The following is a 25,177-nucleotide window of genomic DNA, read 5'->3' on the forward strand; positions in this document are numbered from 1 at the left end:
AAGGCCATTGGGAACTCTTGTATCGAGAGCAAGAATAAAATGGGACTCCCGTTGTCTTAATAGCTTGTCACGGTTGCCACCCCGTCCGGGATTGGCAACTAACCCAATGACAGTAAATTTCAGATCCTTTAATTTATTATCATGAATGGATTTGAAATGCCTATATATAGGGTGCCTGACTAATAACACATGCACAAGCCTACAAAATGACATTACTGCTCCACTGCATTTTTTGCTTTTTCCCATGCTGTACAGTATAGCCAGAAGACCTTGGCAACCCAAAAGGCCCCACCAAAGGCGAGATCTTTTAGCTTAGCCAAGACTGTACTCAGTACTGTGCAGTAAAAACAGAGCTATGACATGAGATACAATACAACTTGTAATTTTAGGAGCAGCACAACATGTACAGTGCACTACATAACTAGCAAGAGAAGGAGGTAACCCCCCCCCCCCACTCTTTTGGTTTACAGACCAGAGGAATTATTCGTGGTGAGGTTTGCATCTTTTTCTTTCTCTCTCTCTCTCTCTAATCTTTATTTATTCTTTCTATACAAACCCAACCTAAACTGTAAAAACTTGGGAAATTCTAAAGTTATAGTTATATAGCTCTAAAGTTATATTTTACATTTCTAATGTGTGTCACCGGTTATAACTTACAATTATAGTTTACGCACCACCTTCAATTTACTATACATCATGCACCTCTGTACACTGTCTTGTCACATCACTCACCACACTACATTATCTAAGGTAATATCTGCAAATCACTGTGCTACTTATTTTTTTTAAAGGCAGTTCTTCCCAAACTGCTGTAAAAATATAAAGAAAAGTATAAATAATTGTTCTACCTATGAACACTTTATTAAAGTAGTGATAGGTAGGGAACAAATAATAAAACATACTGCTGATCTATTTGTAAGACCCTAAACCAGAATGGAGTTAAACGCAGAATGCAGCCAAAATGTGCTGAAAACGACATGGCTGCCTTTTACATTTGGTACACACTGCCATTAGCCAATTACAAACTGCCTTATCATGGGCATGTACTGCGGTTTACAGCGGCACACTATATAACGAAGTATTTTACAACTTAAAACTTTAGCAGTACTTACACATACTACCACAAATAACCATTTACACCTAATGTATTTTCCTGCCACATTACATCTACATCCGTTCACATACTTTCACGCTATGTCTGTTACAATTACCACACTCCACTCTATGCCACTCCACCCTACACTATTACACTCTTTGCCCCTCCACGGTACTCTTCTGTAAGCGACTACACTGTACACCTCTAAACTGGACGCCAATTCAGTGTACACCACTCCACTGTCCGCCACTTCAGTGTACATCACCCCACTGTATGTCAGAAACACTGAAGGTTTGCCCACTCTACGCCACACACCACTACACTCTACGCTATTACAGTGTATGCCACTCTGCAACACTCCACTCTGCAACACTCCACTCTGCAACACTCCACTCTGCAACACTCCACTCTGCAACACTCCACTGTATGATATTCCACTTTACATCACTCCACCTTTCCACTGTATGCCACTACACTGTACCTCACGTCACTCTATTCCAATGCGCACCACTCCATTATATGCTATTACACTATATGCTGCTCAACTGTACGACACTCCAATCTACGCCATTCCACTGTACTCCAAGACACTGTACACCAATCCACTCTTCCACTGTACGACACACAACTATTTGCTATTCTACTCTATGCCACTGTACACCACTTTACTATACGCTACTTCACTATACACCACTCCACTTTACCCCACTCGCCTCTACAACACCCCACTCCACTATTGCCACTCCACTCTATGCCACAGTTTATTCAACTTAGTGGCCACACTATATAAACCATAACTCATCACTCTACCATACACTATGTTCTCACAAAACATTTGATTTGAAAAGTCATAAGTATTCTTATAAATACTATTATTTTGCAGGGTATAAGTAGATAATATAAATCGGAATAAGCAGTGCTTGGAAGAGGCGAGAGTTATATTTAATATTTAATGTAGTGTGGCTACAGAGTTGAATACACTGTATTGTGGTGCGCGAGTTATAATAATTTGAAGGTGTCGCATAAATTGTCCAATATTAGTTTAGAAATGTACGTTTCTGTAGTTTGTTTGGCTTATAGATGAACAACAAATAAAGTTACATTAAAATTTAATATACAATTGGTTTTCAATAATCAGTCCTATTTAAAGCGTTGCTCATTTATTATTTGGCCATTCAACACTTCGAAAAGCCATTATTTCTAATATATTTTTCTAACAAATGCTGTTCTCATAGCTTTTCTCACTTTTTCTTTCAAACCTCTTGGTTTGCACTTCTCTCTAAAAATGTGACATAATACTGTTCGAACACATCTTTTGCTCCAAATCCGTTCCACTCTACTATCTAATGAGTATACATTCACCTTGGACTGATCCACTTGACCAATACTGCCTCCCAAATTCAATCCTAGTTTCACCAATAGAGGCTAATGAAATGTAATACTTATCTGCCCTTCTTTCCAGTTCACACACCCATCAAGGAAAAAAAATAAGTACACTGGGCCCTCCTTTCAAACATTGATCAAATGTACTCCCTCTGCATCTTACAGTCCTGTTGTACGGTTCATATATTCTTAGTAAAACTGTGTGTTTGTTGGACAACATAAACATCAAAACTGTGCGAGACTGATTCTACGCACACCATCAGAATATGTTGGCTAAAGTCCTGCTACTTCACAGTGCACCATCCATACCCCTAACTTGGTACGGTAACAGGTGGAATGTGCAACCTCAGAACATGACAACCCTGGCACCCCAAGGAAATCGTGGCAACTGATCTAGAACCCTTTCATTTGGTAACGCATACATACCCAAAGAAATCCACAATGTGCTGTTTCAATATTTATTGAAGCAATATATTTCTTCTGTAAGATAAGTGTGCTGCAATAATCAATAGAAGGAAGCAAAGTATTCATTATCATGAGAACGGAAAAGAAAATGAGCAATTCAACCATTGTGCTGTGACATAGATTTGCTCACATTTGAGCACTGTTATAGTACCTAGCGCTACTTATCCTAGTGTGTCTAGGGTGGGTGAATCTGCTAGAATTCTTGTAGGTTGATCTAACTCTCCCATTGCGTGTGGGTAAGTCTTGGTGGAAAGATGGGCATCATCCTTTGCAGGAGGTAAACAGGAATCCGCTGAGCTGGAATTCTGGCATAGGGCAACCTCAACAGTGTCAGCAAAAATGCTTCTCTGTCTAATAAAGGAGTGATATTGATATAGTAAACTTCACTCATGTAATCATGCTGAAGCCCTATTCAGGCCGCTATTGTTGATTCTTTTCTGATAGCTCTGTCGCAGAGCGGTAATTAACAAACAGAAGCGCTCTGCGCATAGAACTTAGCCCTTGTGCAGAATGGTCCAGGCACTCAATAATATGCTTACGAAGAAGCGTAAATGTAAGCAAAGCCATTTCAGAGAATATTATCCTGCATAGGCACGCAAGCAAGTGTGGGTCACATTTTAAAAGTTTACATCTTTTCTTAAACCCTGAAATATGATCATGTAAAATGGTGGTATACCTACTCGGGCCTAATGTGACCACAAGACACCCACTCCTTGGATGCAAGGTGACTAAAAGCTTCCTAAAATGCATGCTAAACAAAATACAGTCATGAAAACCTAAAAAGCATTGTGCCCTTTAATAATAAAAGCATACAGAAAGCCAAATTGCAGTAAAATTAATATAAAAAGTTAATAAAAAGGTACAATGTAGAAGTAAATTAGAGCAGTAAAAACAAGGCTGAATAACAAAATCTGCACTGCTCAAAATTGTCAGACTGTTCAAATGTTCAGAGGAGCAGACAAAACATTGCTGTTCCCAGCAACCTCAGGCTATGTTCTCGATGGCACTCATCGCACCAGCTGCATAGAGCAAACTTGTTCAAATACAGCCCCCTCAGCAGCCGCCGAAGGAGGAATGGCCAGCAATTACTCCACAGAGGGTGAGCCAGGATCCAAATCGCCAGGAGCTGAAGCATCCCAGGAAGGCTCTTATTATGCGTTTTGAAGCAACAGCTATTGCAAAGGGCAACGGTTCAAATGGGCTTTCAGGGAACACCAGCAGTTCTATGTCTGTAGATTGAACCGGTTCCATTCCCAAGCATATGTCCAGGGCACACTCGGATGTGCACAGTAAACAGCAGAATATGGGCTGCATGCAGTGTACCTAGACAGGCTGAAAGGACAAGAAGCAGTCGTTTAGTTATTGGAGGAAAGGTGTGCCAAAGGCCTGGAATATTCTCTCACGATACAGGAGCACGTGTGGCAGTGCCATCCCGATTTTGCTCTGTGATAGAACATTAATTGCGGAGCAGATAAAATATTATCATTACACCGACAAGCAGGAATAGGACCTGCGGTAAGCTTCCAAAAATATTTCCAAGCATAGAGTGTATGCAAGATGGAATAACGCTGAAGACCATCTGGAAGGTGCTAACCAACCCGGAGCCAATGGTCTTAAAAAATGCCCTTCCACTGCAGTACTGGAAATGTTGAAAATGCGGTGCACTAGTTCCAAAAAATGGTGTGGGAAATTGGTGAGGAGTAACAACTAACTCATAGGAAGACCTTGCAACTTGAAGATCAACAACATGTCCTTCTGAAACAAAGAGGCTTTCAGTCTGCTTAAACCATCAAAGTTCACATTAGAAACCTTAATCAACAGCCAAACTGTTGCATCCCTAATTGTATGGACAGGTGGTAACAGTACTTGTGCACAACAGGTCACGACCGCAGAAACCATCACCAGATAGGCAGTTCCTGGTCTCATCCCACAGCAGCCTTGATCATTCAACATCAAATAGCTACCATCGGAAAGCAATCTAAATGCTGGATGAATCACAGCAGCTATAGAACCTTCAGATAAATTGACAAGTTCACCTTGGATGCATTACATGCATCATGGAGTGTAACCTCCCTGCAAACTAGAGAGTGGCCTAGAGTATTCTCACTGTCTATACCGCTAAGAAAAATCTCATTATCACCATTCCTACATCTGTATGTGAAAGGTAAGATCCATGACTCGTGTCCAAACCCCTCTCCTAGTGCTTCATATTTGCCCACTTGATGGTGTCGCAAGCAGTACTTAAAGTGAAACATTATGATTGGCAAAGCAATAAACCCATGTATTAACCAATCTGCTGATAGAATTCTGCAACAGTGAATGCAATTTTTCCAACTTTTCTATGTGTACCGTAGTGTATGTCGCGTCTTTCCTAGCCATAGCGGTCTGTTCTTTAGTTAGATTGCATGGCAAAAAACAAGCTATTGCCTCACACTGAATATATGATGTATTAGACCAAGGGAAAAATGTCAGAGTGGAAAGGTGCAACAGGGAAGGGGCACAACAATGTTATGGCCAAAAACTCTCACTCACCCGAGGGTGACATGCTTCATCATTGGGTTCCTCCAACACTAGGGGACCGCAAGGTACCCCATGTGGGCTACGACTTCCCCTAGAGGGAAGGAGCAGGAGAGTAAAGCATGTAGTATTATTAATACTCTCAGACAGTAGACTCTCAGTCTACTGGGAATGCCGTAGCATTATTTGAGAGGAATCACCACGGCGAGAGACTCTGTAGACGGTTGAGTTGGACTAAACACTTTGATCTTAGTACCTTCTGACCAATCGTATTGATGGATACCGCGATTGATTGTCAAGAATTGAGTCCTAAGTATCATTTCAATTTTTATCACTTTACACACTTTATGTAAGCAGAGTGACTGCTATATACTGGTCCTGACGAATGCCTAAAACTAAATTGTCACCAAGGCAGAAACATGTTGACCAATTGCTAGGGTATTTATTTTCTAACCTATAGCAATTGTTTTTATCTACTATCCCGTGGGATGGAAGAATAAAGTTATTGCCCCTATGGAGATAGTTTTTAATACACTATCAGATTTCTTCTTTTTTCCTTTGCACTCTGCCCCTCATTGCCCCCTTGAGGTATTAATACTACGTGCTTTACACTCCCGCTCCTTCCCTCTAGTGCAGAGGTCTTCAACCTTTTTTACTCTGAGGCCCCCCTAAGCAAAATGTTTTGAGCTCGGGCCCCCCTCCAAAACTTTATGGCAAGGTTTGGGGGAGTGGGAGGGACATGGCTGTGTGTAGGGAGCGGTGCTTATGAACTGCGATAAATATGAGACTTATAAAACAGCAAATGCATCAAACAAAAACAGATATTATCCCAAACAAACTGCTCCCCATAATTGGGGTGTTATGAGCACCTCACACACTTTGACCCCAATGCAACTACACCTCCTGCACTATTGATAACTGCAGTCCTGAGTAGCAAGCTATCTCCTCTTCATCTTTTACCTCTTCCCCACCATGACGGATCACCTCGGTCCTAATGCTTGAAAGGAAAATATGCCCCGATGCCCCTTTTTAGGTCTCATCTATGCAGCGCGCATGCGCTGCTTAGGAGGGCCTTTAGCCGTCATTCTTCACTTTTTCAAGCACTGCAATCGTGCTTGTGGTGGCATCCACCGTGTGGGAGCGCACAGCGGCGCGCCACATGCACGAGTGCAGTGCTTGAAAAAGTGAAGACTGCGCGCACGCACCACTCCCGGGCTTGATAAGATAGAGTTTAACGTGTTTTCTCAGGTGCGTTGTAATCCTTACCCGATGCGCTGTCTCTATCTTAATAGAATCACTTTAAAATGAAATCGATTAATATAAATTAGCAATGACGAGCACAAGCACGAGTGCTTTAAAACAGCTGCTGCATGTACTCTTTTGAAAGATTTTCAGAACATGCGGATTCAAGTCTTCACTATAATTGTTTATTTTATTTGTTCTGCATGTATTTATTTGCATATAATAATGTAGAATCCTCAAACCATTAGGAATAGCCACAAATCGTTAAACTCTGCAAACATGTACGGGTTTTATATTCGAACCATTGTCACAATGAAAGTTGAGCTTTAGTGTACTCACCCTAGCTGCAAATGCCTTGCATTAATGGCTGACATACTCTCAGTGACTCTCACACAGACTCACACTCACTGACAGACAGACTCACAGACTCACACTCACTGACTCACAGACTCACAGACAGACTCACAGACAGACTCACAGACAGACTCACAGACAGACTCACAGACAGACTCACAGACAGACTCACAGACTCACAGACAGACTCACAGACTCACAGACAGACTCACAGACAGACTCACAGACAGACTCACAGACAGACTCACAGACAGACTCACAGACAGACTCACAGACAGACTCACAGACAGACAGACTCACAGACAGACTCACAGACAGACTCACAGACAGACTCACAGACAGACAGACTCACAGACAGACTCACAGACAGACTCACAGACAGACTCACAGACAGACTCACAGACTCACAGACAGACTCACAGACTCACAGACAGACTCACAGACTCACAGACAGACTCACAGACTCACAGACAGACTCACAGACTCACAGACAGACTCACAGACTCACAGACAGACTCACAGACAGACTCACAGACTCACAGACTCACAGACTCACAGACTCACAGACTCACAGACAGACTCACAGACAGACTCACAGACAGACTCACAGACAGACTCACAGACAGACTCACACTCACTGACAGACAGACTCACAGACAGACTCACAGACTCACACTCACTGACAGACAGACTCACAGACAGACTCACAGACTCACACTCACTGACAGACAGACTCACAGACAGACTCACAGACTCACACTCACTGACAGACAGACTCACACTCACTGACAGACAGACTCACACTCACTGACAGACAGACTCACAGACAGACTCACAGACTCACACTCACAGACAGACTCACAGACTCACACTCACAGACAGACTCACAGACTCACACTCACAGACAGACTCACAGACTCACACTCACAGACAGACTCACAGACTCACACTCACAGACAGACTCACAGACTCACACTCACAGACAGACTCACAGACTCACACTCACAGACAGACTCACAGACTCACACTCACAGACAGACTCACAGACAGACTCACAGACAGACTCACAGACAGACTCACAGACAGACTCACAGACAGACTCACAGACAGACACAGACTCACAGACAGACACAGACTCACTGACAGACACAGACTCACTGACAGACACAGACTCACTGACAGACTGACACTCACTGACAGACTGACACTCACTGACAGACTGACACTCACTGACAGACTGACACTCACAGACTCACTGACAGACTCACTCACTGACAGACTCACTCACTGACAGACTCACTCACTGACAGACTCACTCACTGACAGACTCACTCACTGACAGACTCACACTCACACAGACTCTCACACTCACACAGACTCTCACACTCACACAGACTCTCACACTCACACAGACTCTCACACTCACACAGACTCTCACACTCACACAGACTCTCACACTCACACAGACTCTCACACTCACACAGACTCTCACTCTCACACAGACTCTCACTCTCACACAGACTCTCACTCTCACACAGACTCTCACACAGACTCTCACACAGACTCTCACACAGACTCTCACACAGACTCTCACACAGACTCTCACACAGACTCTCAGACAGACTCTCACACTCACACAGACTCTCACACTCACACAGACTCTCACACTCACACAGACTCTCACACTCACACAGACTCTCACACTCACACAGACTCTCACACAGACTCTCACACAGACTCTCACACAGACTCTCACACTCACACAGACTCTCACACTCACACAGACTCTCACACTCACACAGACTCTCACACTCACACAGACTCTCACACTCACACAGACTCACACTCACACAGACTCACACTCACACAGACTCTCACACTCACACAGACTCACACTCCCACTCTCTCACTTACTGACAGACACTCACAGACTCACAGACTCGCACACTCTCACAGACTCGCACACTCTCACAGACTCGCACACTCTCACAGACTCGCACACTCTCACAGACTCGCACACTCTCACAGACTCGCACACTCTCACAGACTCGCACACTCTCACAGACTCGCACACTCTCACAGACTCGCACACTCTCACAGACTCGCACACTCTCACAGACTCGCACACTCTCACAGACTCGCACACTCTCACAGACTCGCACACTCTCACAGACTCGCACACTCACAGACTCGCACACTCACAGACTCGCACACTCTCACAGACTCGCACACTCTCACAGACTCGCACACTCTCACAGACTCGCACACTCTCACAGACTCGCACACTCTCACAGACTCGCACACTCTCACAGACTCGCACACTCTCACAGACTCGCACACTCTCACAGACTCGCACACTCTCACAGACTCGCACACTCTCACAGACTCGCACACTCTCACAGACTCGCACACTCACAGACTCGCACACTCACAGACTCGCACACTCACAGACTCGCACACTCACTCAGATACTCTTTCACAGACTCACATTTTCACAGACTCACACTCTCACTCAGATACACTTTCACAGACTCACACTTTAACAGACTCACACTTTCACAGACTCACACTTTCACAGACTCACACTTTCACAGACTCACACTTTCACAGACTCAATCTCTTTCACAGACTGACTTTCACAGACTCTTTCACAGACTCACTCACACAGACACTCCCACTCACTCACTGACCGACTCACTGACACTCCCACTCACTCACTCTCACTGACAGACTCTGACTGACTCTTCCACTCTCTCACTGACTGACTTACTGACAGACTCACTCTCACTGACACTCACTCACTCACAGACTCACTCACAGACTCACACTCACTGACACTCACACTCACTGACACTCACACTCACTGACACTCTCTCACTGACACTCACTCTCTCTCACAGACTCACTCTCTCTCACAGACTCACTCTCTCTCACAGACTCACTCTCTCTCACAGACTCACTCTCTCTCACAGACTCACTCTCTCTCACAGACTCACTCTCTCTCACAGACTCACTCTCTCTCACAGACTCACTCTCTCTCACAGACTCACTCTCTCTCACAGACTCACTCTCTCTCACAGACTCACTCTCTCTCACAGACTCACTCTCTCACAGACTCACTCTCTCACAGACTCACTCTCTCACAGACTCACTCTCTCACAGACTCACTCTCTCACAGACTCACTCTCTCACAGACTCACTCTCTCACAGACTCACACTCTCTCTCTCACTCTCACTGACTCACTCACTCTCACTGATTCACTCACCCACTCTCTCACTGACTGACTCACTCAATGAATGACTCACTCTCAGGGACTCTCACTGAATGACTCACTCTCACTGAATGACTCACTCTCACTGAATGACTCACTCTCACTGAATGACTCACTCTCTCTCACTGAATGACTCACTCTCTCTCACTGACTGACTGACTAAGTGACTGACTAACCTTCACCCTCCTGTTATTTATGCCCCCCATAACAAAACAAGCATTGGCATAGCCAGTAGATCTCGCCTTTGGAACCTTATAAGTGTTTAGCCATGCAACAGTTGATGCTGTTGTACCAATGATATTGTGCTGCATAACTAAATACTTATAAGGTCACAAAGGCGAGACCTATTGGCTATGCCAATGCTTGTTTAAAGGTAGACAGTCATAACTGTGATGCAGTGGGCCCCTCAAATCCCTGGGCCCCAGTCCTGCTGCATCTGCTCCCTTAATGATAACCAGCAATGGCCACTTACACACTTGGCAGCAGTACCAGTTTCACTATTGAATGACCCTTTAAAAAAAAAAAACACTTCTAGTGTCCTCTTCTTTGAGGTATCTCTCTGAAAAAGCTGTCTCTGGCCATATGCGAACATAAGATCACTCCCACTCACAGACTCCCACTCACTCACAGACTCCCACTCACTCACAGACTCACTCACAGACTCCCACTCACTCACTCACAGACTCACTCAGACTCACAGACTCACTCACGGACTCACTCACTCACAGACTCACTGACTCTCTCACTGACCGACTCTCACTGACTGACTCTTCCACTCACTCTCACTGACTCACGCACTCTCACTGAGAGACAGACTCACTGACTCACGCACTCTCACTGACAGACAGACTCACTGACTCACTCTCACTGACTCACTCTCACTGACTCACTCTCACTGACTCACTCTCACTGACTCACTCTCACTGACTCACTCTCACTGACTCACTCTCACTGACAGACTGACTCACTCTCACTGACAGACTCACTCTCACTGACTCTCACTGACTGACTCTCACTGACTGACTGACTCACTCTCATTGACTGACTGACTCATTGACTCACTCACTCATCCACTCTCTGACTCACTGACAGACTCACTCCCACTGACTCACTCCCATTGACAGACATTTGCCCACAGACTCACCCACTCTCTCTCTCACTGACTCACTCTCAGTGACTCTCACTGACTCTCTCACTCACTCTCACTGAATGACTCACTCTCACTGAATGACTCACTCTCACTGACTGAATGACTCACTGACTCTCGCTCTCACGGACTCGCTCTCACTCACTAACTGACTAAGTGACTGACTGACCTTCACCTTCCTGTTATTTATGCCCCCATAACAAAACAAGCATTGGCATAGCCAATAGATCTCGCCTTTGGGACCTTATAAGTGTGTAGCCATGCAACAGTTGATGCTGTTGTACCAATGATATTGTGCTGCATAACTAAATACTTATAAGGTCACAAAGGCGAGAACTATTGGCTATGCCAATGCTTGTTTAAAGGTAGACAGTCATAACTGTGATGCAGTGGGCCCCTCAAATCCCTGGGCCCCAGTCCTGCTGCATCTGCTTCCTTAATGATAACCAGCAATGGCCACTTACACACTTGCCAGCAGTACCAGTTTCACTATTGAATGACCCTTTAAAAAAACAAACTTCTATTGTCCTCTTCTTTGAGGTATCTCTCTGAAAAAGCGGTCTCTGGCCATTTGCAAACATAAAAATGAGTCCCCATACAGTACTCCCTATGCTGGCCCTTCTCTTTGATAAAATATCTATAAATCTCGCTCCTCTCCTCTGTCTCCCAGACCATTACTGTAAGGCCCCAGGGATCGAGAGGATTAGGGCTCTGCATCTGAATGCAACCCTGCTGGCCTTCTACCTGCCACCCCATGTACTCAGCTGTCACAAAAAACTAAACTGCCCCTAAATGGTTAATACTGACTTAGATGTGCCTCTGCCTGAAGGCGAAGGGTGTGGTGGTAGTGCAGAAAGTTAAAAAAGAAACAAGCCTTTTTATCAGCCATTAATTGATTGAGTCACTTAAATCAAGGGCCACTGGAATTATCAGTTTCTTCAGCAGCAGCGTTTTCCACATAATTATCAGTGTACTGAATTTGCTAAATAATCTTCCTGGATCTCTTATCACCTCAATTCACTAGTCACCATGTTTTCTACTCGTTCTGCGCATTCCTGTACCATTTGCTGCCCCCACATGCACTAACCGCATCATTTCACACATCAATTTGGATGCTGCTCTTGTTTACATAGATCCTCTTTTTGTACTCCTCTGGAAAAATATTTCTTAATATTCATTTAGGTATATAACTTTCTCTTTAATGCGATGTGCCTCTCTGAATTAAGTATTTCATCTACTCAGTATACAGGCACATGCCAAATAATTTCACATCAGAAGTGATGTAGCAGAAGCAACGAGGACCCTACTTTACCCCTGGCCAGACATTTGCATCCGATATTGTGGGGAAACAATTAATTAACTAAACAGATCTTCAATGTTTTCAGGATATGAAATCACACACCTTTTTTGACAACATAATATGCATAGAAAAAAACCGAAAGTCCACATTAGCAACACAAGTATTAACTAATTTAGAATGATAAATATTCTATGTTTAGATCCCAGTAATTACCAGACTCAATGTCTCTCCTGCCTCACGACACTGATCTCACTTCAAAGGCTTCGGTGTAAATGAAAAAAGCCTGGAAATGCAGCAAATAAACATTGCCGCATTTCCAGGCCATCTTCATTTACATGTTCTTGCAGAGGCATTTGCGCCCCCCTGGGAACCCATTCACGTCCCCCCAGGGGGGGGAGCGTCCCACAGTTTGAAGACCTCTGCTCTAGGGAAAGACGTAGCCCACATGGAGTACCTTGCGGTACCCTTGTGTTGGAGGAACCCAATGATGAAGCATGTCACCCTCGGGTGAGTGAGGGTTTTTGTCCATAACATTGTTGTGCCCCTTCCCTGTTGCCCCTTTCCACTCTGACATTTTTCCCTTGGTCTAATACATCCTATATTCAGTGTGAGGCATTCTAATGTAAGTAGTATAGGATAGATTCCTCTATACTTCCTTGAGACCCCCTTGTGTGTGATACAAAAACAAGCTATTGGTATTTAGGTGCTTTCATGGGATGCGACCAGTACGTAATGTCTGTAGAGTCCAACTTAGTAGCACAATAGACATAAGCGGTCTGTTCCCATGTTGCAAAGAGGACATGTCACTCTGTATGATGTCGATAACAGACCACACAATGTTACCCAGAGAATACAGCCTAGTGGATAAGGTAGACATACCATGGTCTACTACTGCTAGAGCTTTTTCCAAATTTGCTCTGTCAATCGCACACTGTCTTTCAGCAGCTTCCTGTTGTGATACATTCCACACTTCGTTGTATATTGCAAACAGAAAGCGCTTTTGACGTGGTTTACAAGGACGGAATTAAAAAATCCTGTGGACCCACGTCATCAGAAAGAAGGGACAAATGCTGTTTCACCTCAAGCAAAGCTGAATGTTTTAGCCATTCTAGGCACAACTTGCCAATGCTGTATGCCGTTACCACTCCTGCGTGTTGTGTCTGCATGTCACGTCGGTCTGGCCTATTTATCCAAAACCTTTTCATGTTGTCAAGAAAGTGTGCCTGACATCTGTTAGTGTCCAACATCACACTAGCCATCCTTATTGATCACAACATGAATAAATGTATGTACCATTGCTAAGCATGCCGTCTAATGTTTCCTCCATGTAATTTGTAAACTGTTGTCAATTCTCAAAATGTGCAAATGTGGGAATATTATGTGTATTGAAATCCTTTATCTTGGCTAGGCCGAAAACAGGATGTATGCTGCACAGTTTTATTCAGGAAAATACGTTGGTGTGGTATAAGGCATGCTCTAAATAAAGCCTTGTTCCCCTGAACCTGCCAATCTTTTGTCACCAAATAGATTTCAAAGCAATAGGGTCTCTCCAAAAGTAATTCCCTTGTGTCGACAACTAGGAAATAAAAGATGCTGAATAAATCAACATTGTATCAGTAAGCATCATTTTCTTGGCTGCAGAAGGTGTTAAATTATAATACAGCTTTGGTTGTACTGAATCGTGACCAGAAAAATATGCAAATCTCAGTGCAAATGATTTTGAGCTGCCCTGTGGTGGTGTAGGGCAGTGCTCCCATTGTGTGCAATTAAATACTGCATAAGGAGTACTTGCTTCAGGTAAATAATGGTGACCATAATGGTGAAAACAGAACATTTTACCATAATTAGATGTACCAGCATACATTTCTTCACAGTATAATGCTCTAAATCAGCAAGCATTTACCAATCCTCAGATTTTCAGTTGTAATAACATCATTCAAAGGTATGCAAAAAATATAAGGTATTTGTAAAGTTTCAGTCGGTCCAAATATATCTTATCCCAATCAATTCAATTGGGAACTGGAACAGCTGAAATGTTCACCAAGAAAAGGTCTTTTCACACTTTGTGTAATGAAGAATTGGAGTTCAAAACCTCGTTTACCAGTTCAACAGCAGAGCGTTCTGGGAGATAGTGTCCATTCAGAAGCAAGAAAAAGACTGTCACAAAACCAATCCAAATGAAGAGAAAAAGTAACAAAATTGTAATCCAAATGCATATCCACGGAGGGATAAAGTAAGTCTTTTTGAGCCAAATGTAAAATTCACATGGTCCCCTTTGTGGATGTGGATCTGGGTCTGACAATTCCAAAGAGAAGTCATTAAAGTTAACAAATTAGCCGGAGGTGGTTTGTACAAAGTTGGGCCGCTGGTGTAGCTTTGTAGAACTGATGGATCACTCCAATGGTGGTACGTCGTCGTAGACACCATCACTATTTGCTTGCAGAATTGAAATCTGTATTTCCGTACATGATTATTGTATGGCATTTGTTGATGTAACGGGAAGAAGCGATACTTTAGTGTTAGCTGTCCCCTGTCGGGGAGAAGAAGCTTCATCATTGGTCAAAGCTTGCAGTAGGACTTTCTGTAGGGTAGTGAGAGGAGGCAGGTAACTAGCCAGGAACCATTGAGGCCTACTATGTAGAACCAGCCACATGATGTGGTTTGATGTGGTTGATAGACACAAACCTCTTGTGTTTGCTACCAGCAAGGGGAAGTAAAAGTACAGTTCTGGCACCTTCAACAGTCAAGACAGGTGCAGGCACTCTGTATTATGTCCCAAATTCCTTCTTGTCCACAATTTTCTTCCAGACCAGATCACTGATCTTTGGAATCCAATGAGGAGTTGCCGGTGCTTCCTTCACTTCACCAGTGGCAGAACCTTTTCTCTTGGATGTTACTTTGAGCTTCTATGAACTTGTTCAGGTCCTGTAAAACATCCAAACATTCACTGATATAAAAAGGTGTTTCCACTGCCACTGTGCTGGGACTGTCAAGGTCTGGAACCCGCATCTTAACCCTGAACAGGATCTCAATGGGAATCCAACCACCCTGGGATTTTGTAGGCAGATGTAAGGCTCTCTGGTCCCCGTATAGGTGGTGAACCCAACTGCGACCTGAACCCAGTACTCTAGCTGTTAAAGACTGCTTTAAGTCCCAGGTCTTCCTCTCCACTACTGCATTTCCCTCAAGATGATGGGGGAGGAGTACTGCACAGTCACCTCCAATTTTTCCATGGTGTCTTTGTAAGCCATGGAGACGAACACAGAACCCTGGTCCAAATATAATGTGGCCACTCCGTATATCCCGATAAAGATTTGCAAGTCCTTTATAACAGTTTAAGCGTCAGCCGATCACTGTGGCCATGCACGTAGAAATAGAGAGCAGGAATCCACTGCTACCATGATGTACTTGTAAGACCCATCTGAGTGTAACAGTTCGCAGTGGTCAAAATATACTCTAGTCAGAGGCTTATCAGAGAAAAGTAGGTGTTTTTGGTGGGCATGTTTTGGTGGAAACTTTCATTTCTGGCAGATGTCACATTTAAGGACAAAATCCTTGGTCTGTTTGTATATACCTGGCCACAAATAGCGTTGTTGCAATAGTGAAATTGTAGCTGCCACCCATGCGTTCGCAGATGCTAGACCCTCATGTCCTCATGCTAGGATCAATCCTAAACTGCGATCCGAATTACGTATTACTCTATCCCCCACTCTGGGAATACAAGTAAATAGAATTGTTCTGCACACTTAACTGGTAGAAGTATTTAGTTGGAAAGCCTTTCAGCAAGAGGGTGCTTTTGCGTGCAACGTTGACAGCCATCATGATGTTTCCATCAATTCTCATACTGGAACAAGTAATTGCAGAGACTGCAGTAGTTTGCTCTATTGCTTTTGCAGCTTTGTCAGCCATTGAATCCCCTGCAACGTGTATTCCTGCACACTGATGACTCAGTTTGCTAAGTCCATGTAAAACATGCTTTTAGTTTGGCCACTGGTGCCCAGAGCATCTCGTACTTTATCGTGTAGCCTTTGGAATCTCTGAATCTTCTGGCTCCAGTAGTGTAAGTATTCATTGTAAGACTGGAAACAATAATACAAATCATACACAATGAATGTGGGGAATCCAGGATCCGTATTTTCAAGTACCAGAAATAGAGCTTTCAGTTCAGCCAGCTGGGCAGTGCAATCCCCAAGTGACTGCATACATCTTTTATGATGTTGGAATTCTCTATCGGGTATTCTACTGGTTACTGCTGCGCAAGCAGCAGAGTATTGGTGCTATGTCCCAACTGCAGGCTGAGCAGAGCCATCAGTGTAGATTATGTAATCATACTGATCTAGAGGCAGGACTTAATTGGGCAGAGGATATTTGTATTCATATTAGAGATATGCTTGTGTTTGTAATGTAGAGTCAAATATGTAACCTACATCTGTTGCTATAAGTGAGTTGGTCCATTGTATCCATCTCGGATGTAAAGCTTTTGCATTTGTAATGCTGGCCTATGTTACAGCCTCAAAGACTGGAATGGAGTCACAACAATTATTTGTTTTCTTTGAGCAAATGACCTTTCACTACAGCACGTCTACATTTCTATATAAATATGATTTATGTGCTATAGGTACAGTGTCTCCATTATTCATTCAGTGTATCCCGATGCACCCGCAATTATATGGATCACCTAGTTTGTGGTGTTTACATGTGTGTGTAAGTGTTTTGAAGTGAACTCGTCAGCTTGTACTGAACACATAAAATCTGCGTGTGTTCAGATGTCCAATGTGTGCTTGAAAAGTCTGGATGAATCAAGTTGTAGAAAGGTTTCCCCCATTTCCCCAGTTCTGCCAAAATTCAGGAAACCCAATATTGATTGGAGTTTCTTCAATGTATTTGGTGGTTGTAACAGCACACACTTCTCTAGGAATTGTATTGCGAGACTTCTGTCTTCATTTGATAGCTTGTACCTCACGGGTATGTAGTGCGCTCTACAAAATGTATCCCAAGAACAGGACACTGAGATGGGCAATGTTTGATTTTTTTTTAAATTAAATTTGCAGCCCATGTGAGTAAATCCCCAAACTATGCAATCTACTCTAGCCAAGTGAGTTGACAGATCATCATCTATCAAGTATATGTCATCGACAATAGACTATGCCTGATCATCGAAGTCTTGTAACAGTTCCATTACACAGGCTGAAAACAGACGACCCTGGACTGCTCTTATACCCTTGTGGCAAACGACATAACTGTTTTGAGAACCTAGAGTGCGGAATGCAGTCAAGTATCTGCTTTCAGGCACTATACTTTGGCAGAAAAACCCATTTGATATGTCTAATGTGGTTTTGTATTTTGTAAGCACTATATTGCTCATTAGTGCCGCACTATGTGCATTTTATACAGCAAATGTGCATGTAGCAGTATTCAAGTGTCTAATCTAAGACGAAACAATATGAATGGTTTGGTTTCCTTACTGTAAACAAATGATTATTCACTGGAGAGGTGCAACTTATTACACCTTGATGTTCAAATTGTGCGAGTATTTCTCTAACTTGTTTTTTAGCATAATTTTTAATGATAGATTGCCATTGTAGGTGTGGGCTTGACCTCACAGGTATGATGTGATAAGTAGATCGGTCATACCACTCCTTGGCATATGTGTGTTTAGCTGACTCTGGAACGAGGTCGGAAAAGGCAGGTAAAATTACATTTTCTCCACTGGGGCAATCCATAACAAACTCCGGTGACCAATCCTTTTTGGCCAAAAGAATGTCATACCAGAGCAACAAGTTCTCCCAAAAGAGAACATTTATGGTAGGTCGTATATCCCCCTCCATCTGGAGTTGCAATTCATATAATTGACTAGGGACGCTCAGATCCTGGTTCAGTGTTTCCACCTGGACATAGTCACTTATTGCAACTGCCGCCAGACATTCTGTAAGATTGCAGCTAACTATTGGGATTTCTGCTGCAGTGTCCAGCATGTTCATAACCCTGTCCCCATTCTTGACTTTGATGCCAGCTACCTTCTTTTTGAATTGAGGCTTGAACTGTGTAGGTTTATCTTCCTTTTTTTTTTTAATTATGAAGTTAGAAGAGCATTGCGAGTCTTTCGATTTAACATACTCCTCTAAACTGGTCTGTGCTCTGATCAGCCACCTCACTGAGTGTTTTTTGGATGATTTCTGAAAGGAACGAGACGGACATGTATCAGTATCCTTATACCTATCAGGCATTTTAATTGTATCACTGTTGCGCAGATTGTAGCATTTGTCTGAGGACTCCTGTCTTTTCTTTATTTTTCTTATTATCCCACTTCTTCTTAGAAGACTTGGTTTCTTGCTTCGAGTTATTCTTTTCAGGATTACACTTAATCTGTGATTTACTAGGTCTGTATCCCAATTTATTTCTACCTATTGTCGCATAGGTTTCCTCAATAACTTTTGGTAGTTCTCGTGCCTGGTCTCCTGGAGCAACCTGCGTGCTTCGCTGACGTATAGCCAACACTGCGGTGTCCCCCTTTATATTTCTTAGTATGATTGAGAATACTGCAGCAAAATTGCCCATCAGTTTCATCCCAAAATCCAGGGCAGGGGCTGAACAGTTCTCATTCTGAATCGGTTTAAGCACCTCTGCAATACAGCTAATGAGCGTGTACCATATGTTCTGGTATATACTGCAGCAAGGGGTGCAGTCTTCCACTGGGTTAGTCATCCCCATTGGCAAGCATATTGTGAGAATTCGTTTTTTCTTGGGGTCCCGTACAGGTAAACTGCTTCAAGCTCATTTGTTATTTCTTCAATCCAGAAAGGAATCTCTTTCCTTCTGATGGGAACCTTACCCATGACTGCATTAATGGTCACTGGCGTAATTCCAGACATAGCCAATTGTGGTTGTGCATGCGGGAGCAGCCCTTGCGGGGTTTATGGTCATTGTTTGCATCACGTTTTGTGTCAAACATCTGTATATTCTGATCAGACTTGAATACAGCGTAAGTAGCACTGCTGCTGTCAGATTTGCTATGTCTGGGTAGGGTGTAGAACGGGCTAGGACTGGTCATGTTGCTCCCACATTGCGGAGGGGACCTAGGCTAACAGTTTCTTATATGTGATAGGGCACCTTCTAACCAATTTTGGTGTCCTTGAAATGTTAATGATATTTCTACTGCTTCATAAGCTGCATAGTAGTTAGGAACTGCAGCTACAGTGTAAGCATGACAATGTCTTGATTGTGCATTTACTGCTGGGAAAGTGACCCTTCAATAAAATAACTGTCCTGCATGAGCGGTGGTCCTCTACCACAAAGGTCACGTCTCCTCCCATAAGGGCGAGCGCATGTTGCTGTAATATCTGTGTGACTTTGAATCTCCAGTTCACTTGTATGTTAACTGGTACTGCATCAGCCATTTGAATATGTGGAATTTAGAGATAGTACCTCTGTAGGTTGATCCTTTTTAAAGGTTCAAGGTTGAACAACCCATAACCAATACATATGGGTCCCCTACTCAGCGGAGAAGGATTTTCCCTAACTCAACGGACATCTTTGGTAAGTTGTTGGTAATGGTCTTTGGGTACACAAAAGAAAACTACTTGGGCTATTCATTATATAAAAACCCAAGCTGGAATGTTGTGGCGCATGTTGTATGGTTCAAACTTTCTCAATAAACTTTGCGTTGTTGGACAAGATAAACATCAAAACTGTGCAAGACTGAGTCAACGCACACTATCGGAATATGTTGGCTGAAGTCCTGCTAGCTCACCATGCACCATCTGTATCCCTAACCTCGTAAGGTGGTGGCATGAGCAAACTCAGAACATAAACCTGACTTCCCAAGGAAATTGTGGAAACAGATCTAGAACCCTTTCATTTGATAACTCATGCATACTCAATTTGGCGTTTCACTATTTATTGAAGCAATATGATTCTTGTGTAAAATAGGTGTGCTGCAATAATCAATAGAAGGAAATAAAGCAAAGTAATCAGCATCACGAGAGTGGTAAAGAAAATGAACAATTCTATCATTGTGCTGTTACATAGATTACAAGCTCACATAAGAGTACGGTTGTATTTTGTGCTCCTACCTAGCACTAGAGTAGGTGAATCTGCCAGAATCCCTGTAGGGTGATCTAACTCCCCCATTACCTACGAGCAAGTGTCATCAGGGAGCCCGTCTTGTTTGAGAGCTGGGCATCATCTCTTGCAGGAGGGAAACAGGAATCAGCTTGGTTGGAATTCCGGCATGGGGGCGCCCTCAACAGTGTCACCAAATTGTTCCTGTCTAACAAAAAGTGATGTTTATATAATAAATCTTCACTCATGTAATCATACCGAAGCCCCAGTCAGGCCGCTATGGTTGATTCTTTTGTGATAGCTCCGTCGCTGAGCGGACAACATACAGCATTTTGCACAATGAACTTAGCCCTTGTACAGAATGTTCAAGGCACTCGATTATATACCTACGAAGAAGTGCAAATGTAAGCATAGCCATTACAGAGAATAATACCCTACACATGCACGCAAGCTGTGTGTCAAATGTCAGTGTTTCAGAAAAGATGGCAACTTTTTAAATGGCGCGTGTAAAATGGCGATGTACTCGGGCCTAATGTGACCACATGACAGTCCAAACCTCTCCTACACATTTGGAGGTCCCGTGCCATCAGTCAAAATGTTAGCAAAATGTTGCCACATCTTTTTACATGTGAAAACGCATATCTTAGCACTGCTCGCCAAACACACATTCTTCTTCTCTGCATGTTTTTTCATTAGATGACCAAGCTCTAAGAATCAGCTTCATCTACTCTGTGCACAAATAATTTTGTTCAAGGTCTCAAATACTTTAGGCATGCCTTACAAACCAATTACAGGCCTCCAAATGAATTCTTTCATCTAGTCAACTTGCTACCTGGTCTATACATTTCTGAACATACAAGGTCTCTCAAACCAGCCCTCCTTAGCATTGCAAAGCAAGCTTGGACTTCCTTTCAATCAACACATTTCTGAATCCTATTTAATAAGAGATTAACAAAACCCTTATCTACTCTCACTTCATCACAGCTTATGACTCGAAGGAGGATCATCTCCTACCTGAAACTGATAGGGTGGAACTTACCATACTCTAAAAATCACCAGCTGATCATTCCACCACTCTTCTACCGCCATATCAGCCTCTCAGGTTTCTCAAAGAATATTGGTGTAATCATCTTCACTTTCCAGTACCGACAGCCTAGTCAACCTGCTGCAGTTAAGATTCCACTAAATGAAAGTGTGCTCACAAACACATCAACTTCATCACCAACACTTAATCTTGCAGCCACTTTGAAGTTTTAGGCCTTAATACTCTCCTCTGGACAATGGTAAATATGAACATCTCTTGAACCTCCCTATCCTGGCTTTTGTCACATCTGAACGAGAAATCCTACTTTACTTTGTGCTCCTGCACAGTCTTCCAGAATCTCACCTCTTCCCATGAGAATAAGATTCAGCATTTGCCTCCTCTACGCTATGTCAGCAGGAGATATAGCTTCATTGGCCCATAGTATTTACTATAAACAATTGTAACTGAATCACTGTCTTCTCCCCCAGTACCTTAATTCAAACTTCCAACGCAGATTGACTCACAAATACCCAACATTAGATAGTCTTGCACGGTCTGACATTATGCTTATTAATGCGTTTCCCATATTTCCATTCTCACAGACTTGATTAACTTGAAATGTGTGGCTTTTTGCCCGTTCTAGTTGGATTCTCACAGAGAACAAGTCTATGTGAATAGGAGAACACTGACACATTAAATCTTAGGGGCCACTTCATAGACCACCTATTTAGGTTGTTGTTTTGTGTGAAATTTGCCACCATTTCTCCTTTCCATTTTTTATATCTGTTGACCATCTGATGACCAAGGTACACTAGTAATCCCCATCCCTCTACTGAACGAGAGAAACCTGTCAATGGTAAAAAAGCCTGGGGAAAATACGAGGCAAAGGGAGAAACACATGAAACGCCAGGCAAATGTTACCTTGAACTCCTGTGATGTATGGAAGCCTCAGAAGATTTTGAAGAACTACTGAAGAGTCTTCAAAGTGTAGCGGAAAGATAAAAGGTAATAAGAGAATAAAAGGTACGCAATAAAGAAAGTTGTCCAGAACCAAACACAGATGAGCTTGCTTTAACCCGGTCACTTAATAAAGTTACAAGGCAGAAAGAAACTTCTTGGACTGATAATTAGTATAGAAAGGTTGTTGACCCAATCTGCGTTGGAAATGTAGGCACCACAATGTAATAAGCACTATGTAACAATCTCACCATTTTGGTAAAGATCTGACCTAGTTTTACAGTTTAGGATATACCATGAATAGATGTAATACATAAACTACCCATTATGGCAGGCAACTCAGGTTGCAACTGAGGACAAAATTAACCGGAGAGTCAGAGCATCACAATGAAGCTTGTAATACTGTGAGCACGAGTACCTGGAACCTCAGTGAGGACTTGAGTTCCTGTACCCATAGGATGCAGGACCATGAAACCAATAGCTGTTGCATTATGAACCGTAAAACTGGTAGGCCATAAGTTAGAAATTGGGTTCCTGGTTAGCCATAGTGTGAGCCCTGGTCAAGCAGTAACCACAATACTAGTCATGGTAAGGCATCAGCAGTCCCCAAATTAACCTGTGCTTAGCTCTGTGCCAAGCTACCAGAGGGTGTCAGGCTTAACTTGAAGATAATGTGTAAAGTGTTTGTGCAACACTTCAAACAGTAAAACAGTGAAAAAAAACATACAAAAGTATCCAACACTAGTTTAAAACAATAGGATACATTGTAATAAATAAAAGACCAAAATTACACAAATCCAATAAGTAGAAATTGAGATATTGAATTTCAAAGTTTTTAGGTCAAAATAGCACCTAAAAGCAAAAAGATATCTGATCACGTGGGGACCAGAACAAAGTAAAAAGTTCAGGCCAACCGCGATAGAGTGCGGGCCGGCTCAAGGGACCCAGTTAGGCTCGCTGAGCAAAATGAACTTAATCTTGGATGTGTTGAAGATGCGTGGTGCAGTTGAGGCAATGCTGATCCACGCAGCAGCGGCGTTGCAGCAGTAGCGTTGCAGCAGCTCTGATGAGTGGGTAGCTGTGATACGGAGTTTAGTCATCGAGGCTGCCGTCAATGGGAATGCCAGCACCATGCACTGGGAAGAGCATAGCGCAATGGAGGTTCCAAAGGTAACACATCGGGTCAGATCCACGCAGCATCGGCAATGCTTTGGTGCCGAACCACATAGCAGAGGCAATGCTCTGGCTGTGATCTGCGTAGCAGAGGCGATGCATCAGTTCTGGTCAGTGCAGCAGTGACGATGCGTCAGTTCAACAGGATGCGTTAGTTCTGCTGCAGAAAACACCTTAGTGGTATGCAACAATTGGTTCTGTAGGGAAGTGTAATATTTTTGTACCAAGCCTTATTTATCTCCTGATAGACTAGGAATTGCCAAGTAAAGGGTACAACACATCTGGCTACTAGGCAGAAACTCAAACTGACTCAAAAACTAAATTGAGCACGGTATCTTATCAATCATATATCGTGGAGCAACACAGATAATGACATATCAAGAAAACACACAGGACTGTTATGTAACATATGCAATAACAAAAGTAAATATTTGACAAAGTGTACCAAACATGAAAAACAAAATACATAAATGACTCAGTTGGGTGTCTGTTAGAAACACATATGTATGTTCAGGCATATAACCTCATTTCTTGGATGTGAAGTATGCAAGACACTGATACGGAACACCTATTGGTATTGTCAACGTTTCAACCCATTAAGTTGTGCGTTCATACCAAACATCACCATGGGTCGTCATGGAGTGGAGTGGCAGTACCTCGCAGGGCAGACTCACAAATGGGAGAGTCCAGGTGCAAAAGCAGGGTGGTTGGAAGTCTTTTGTCCCTGAGACTTCAGATCAGAAGGCCAGTCAACTAGCCTTTGGAGTCACTTTCGGTTTTGGGTTCAAGTGATGCAGGTCCTGTCCATCACAGCCAGGCAAGAAGGCAGCATGTCAGCACAACAAAGCAGGAGTCCAGCAGAGTGGCAGTCCTTTTAGAAGCACAGCAGTCCATCCTGGCAGTATCCACAAGCACCATACTGAAGTGGTGGTGTCTGAGGTCCAGTACTTATACCCAGTGGTGCCCTTGAAGTGGGGGAGCCTTCCAAGACTAGTCTTTGAAGTGCGCAGATGTCCTGCCCTGGCTCCAGACTCACTACAGGGCGGTTTGTAGACCTTTGTGTGGGGACAGGAGACAGATCATTCAGGCTGGGGCTAACTGGGTCAGCTCCTCCCTCCCTCTCTCCCATCCTGCCAGGATGGCCCATCAAGTTACACCTAAGCTCCCATTGTGTGTGACTGTCTAG

General features: G+C 43.3%; 1 protein-coding gene across 8 annotated transcripts in view; it reads right to left on the reverse strand.

The window, feature by feature from the left end:
- The window catches only part of WNK2 (WNK lysine deficient protein kinase 2), a 647,264-nt gene that overhangs the window by 16,386 nt on the left and 605,701 nt on the right, over positions 1–25,177 (reverse strand). The gene's annotated exons all lie outside the window — the stretch shown is intronic.

The sequence above is a fragment of the Triturus cristatus genome, chromosome 9, assembly GCF_964204655.1.
Source record: "Triturus cristatus chromosome 9, aTriCri1.1, whole genome shotgun sequence".
Classification (NCBI taxonomy): domain Eukaryota; kingdom Metazoa; phylum Chordata; class Amphibia; order Caudata; family Salamandridae; genus Triturus; species Triturus cristatus.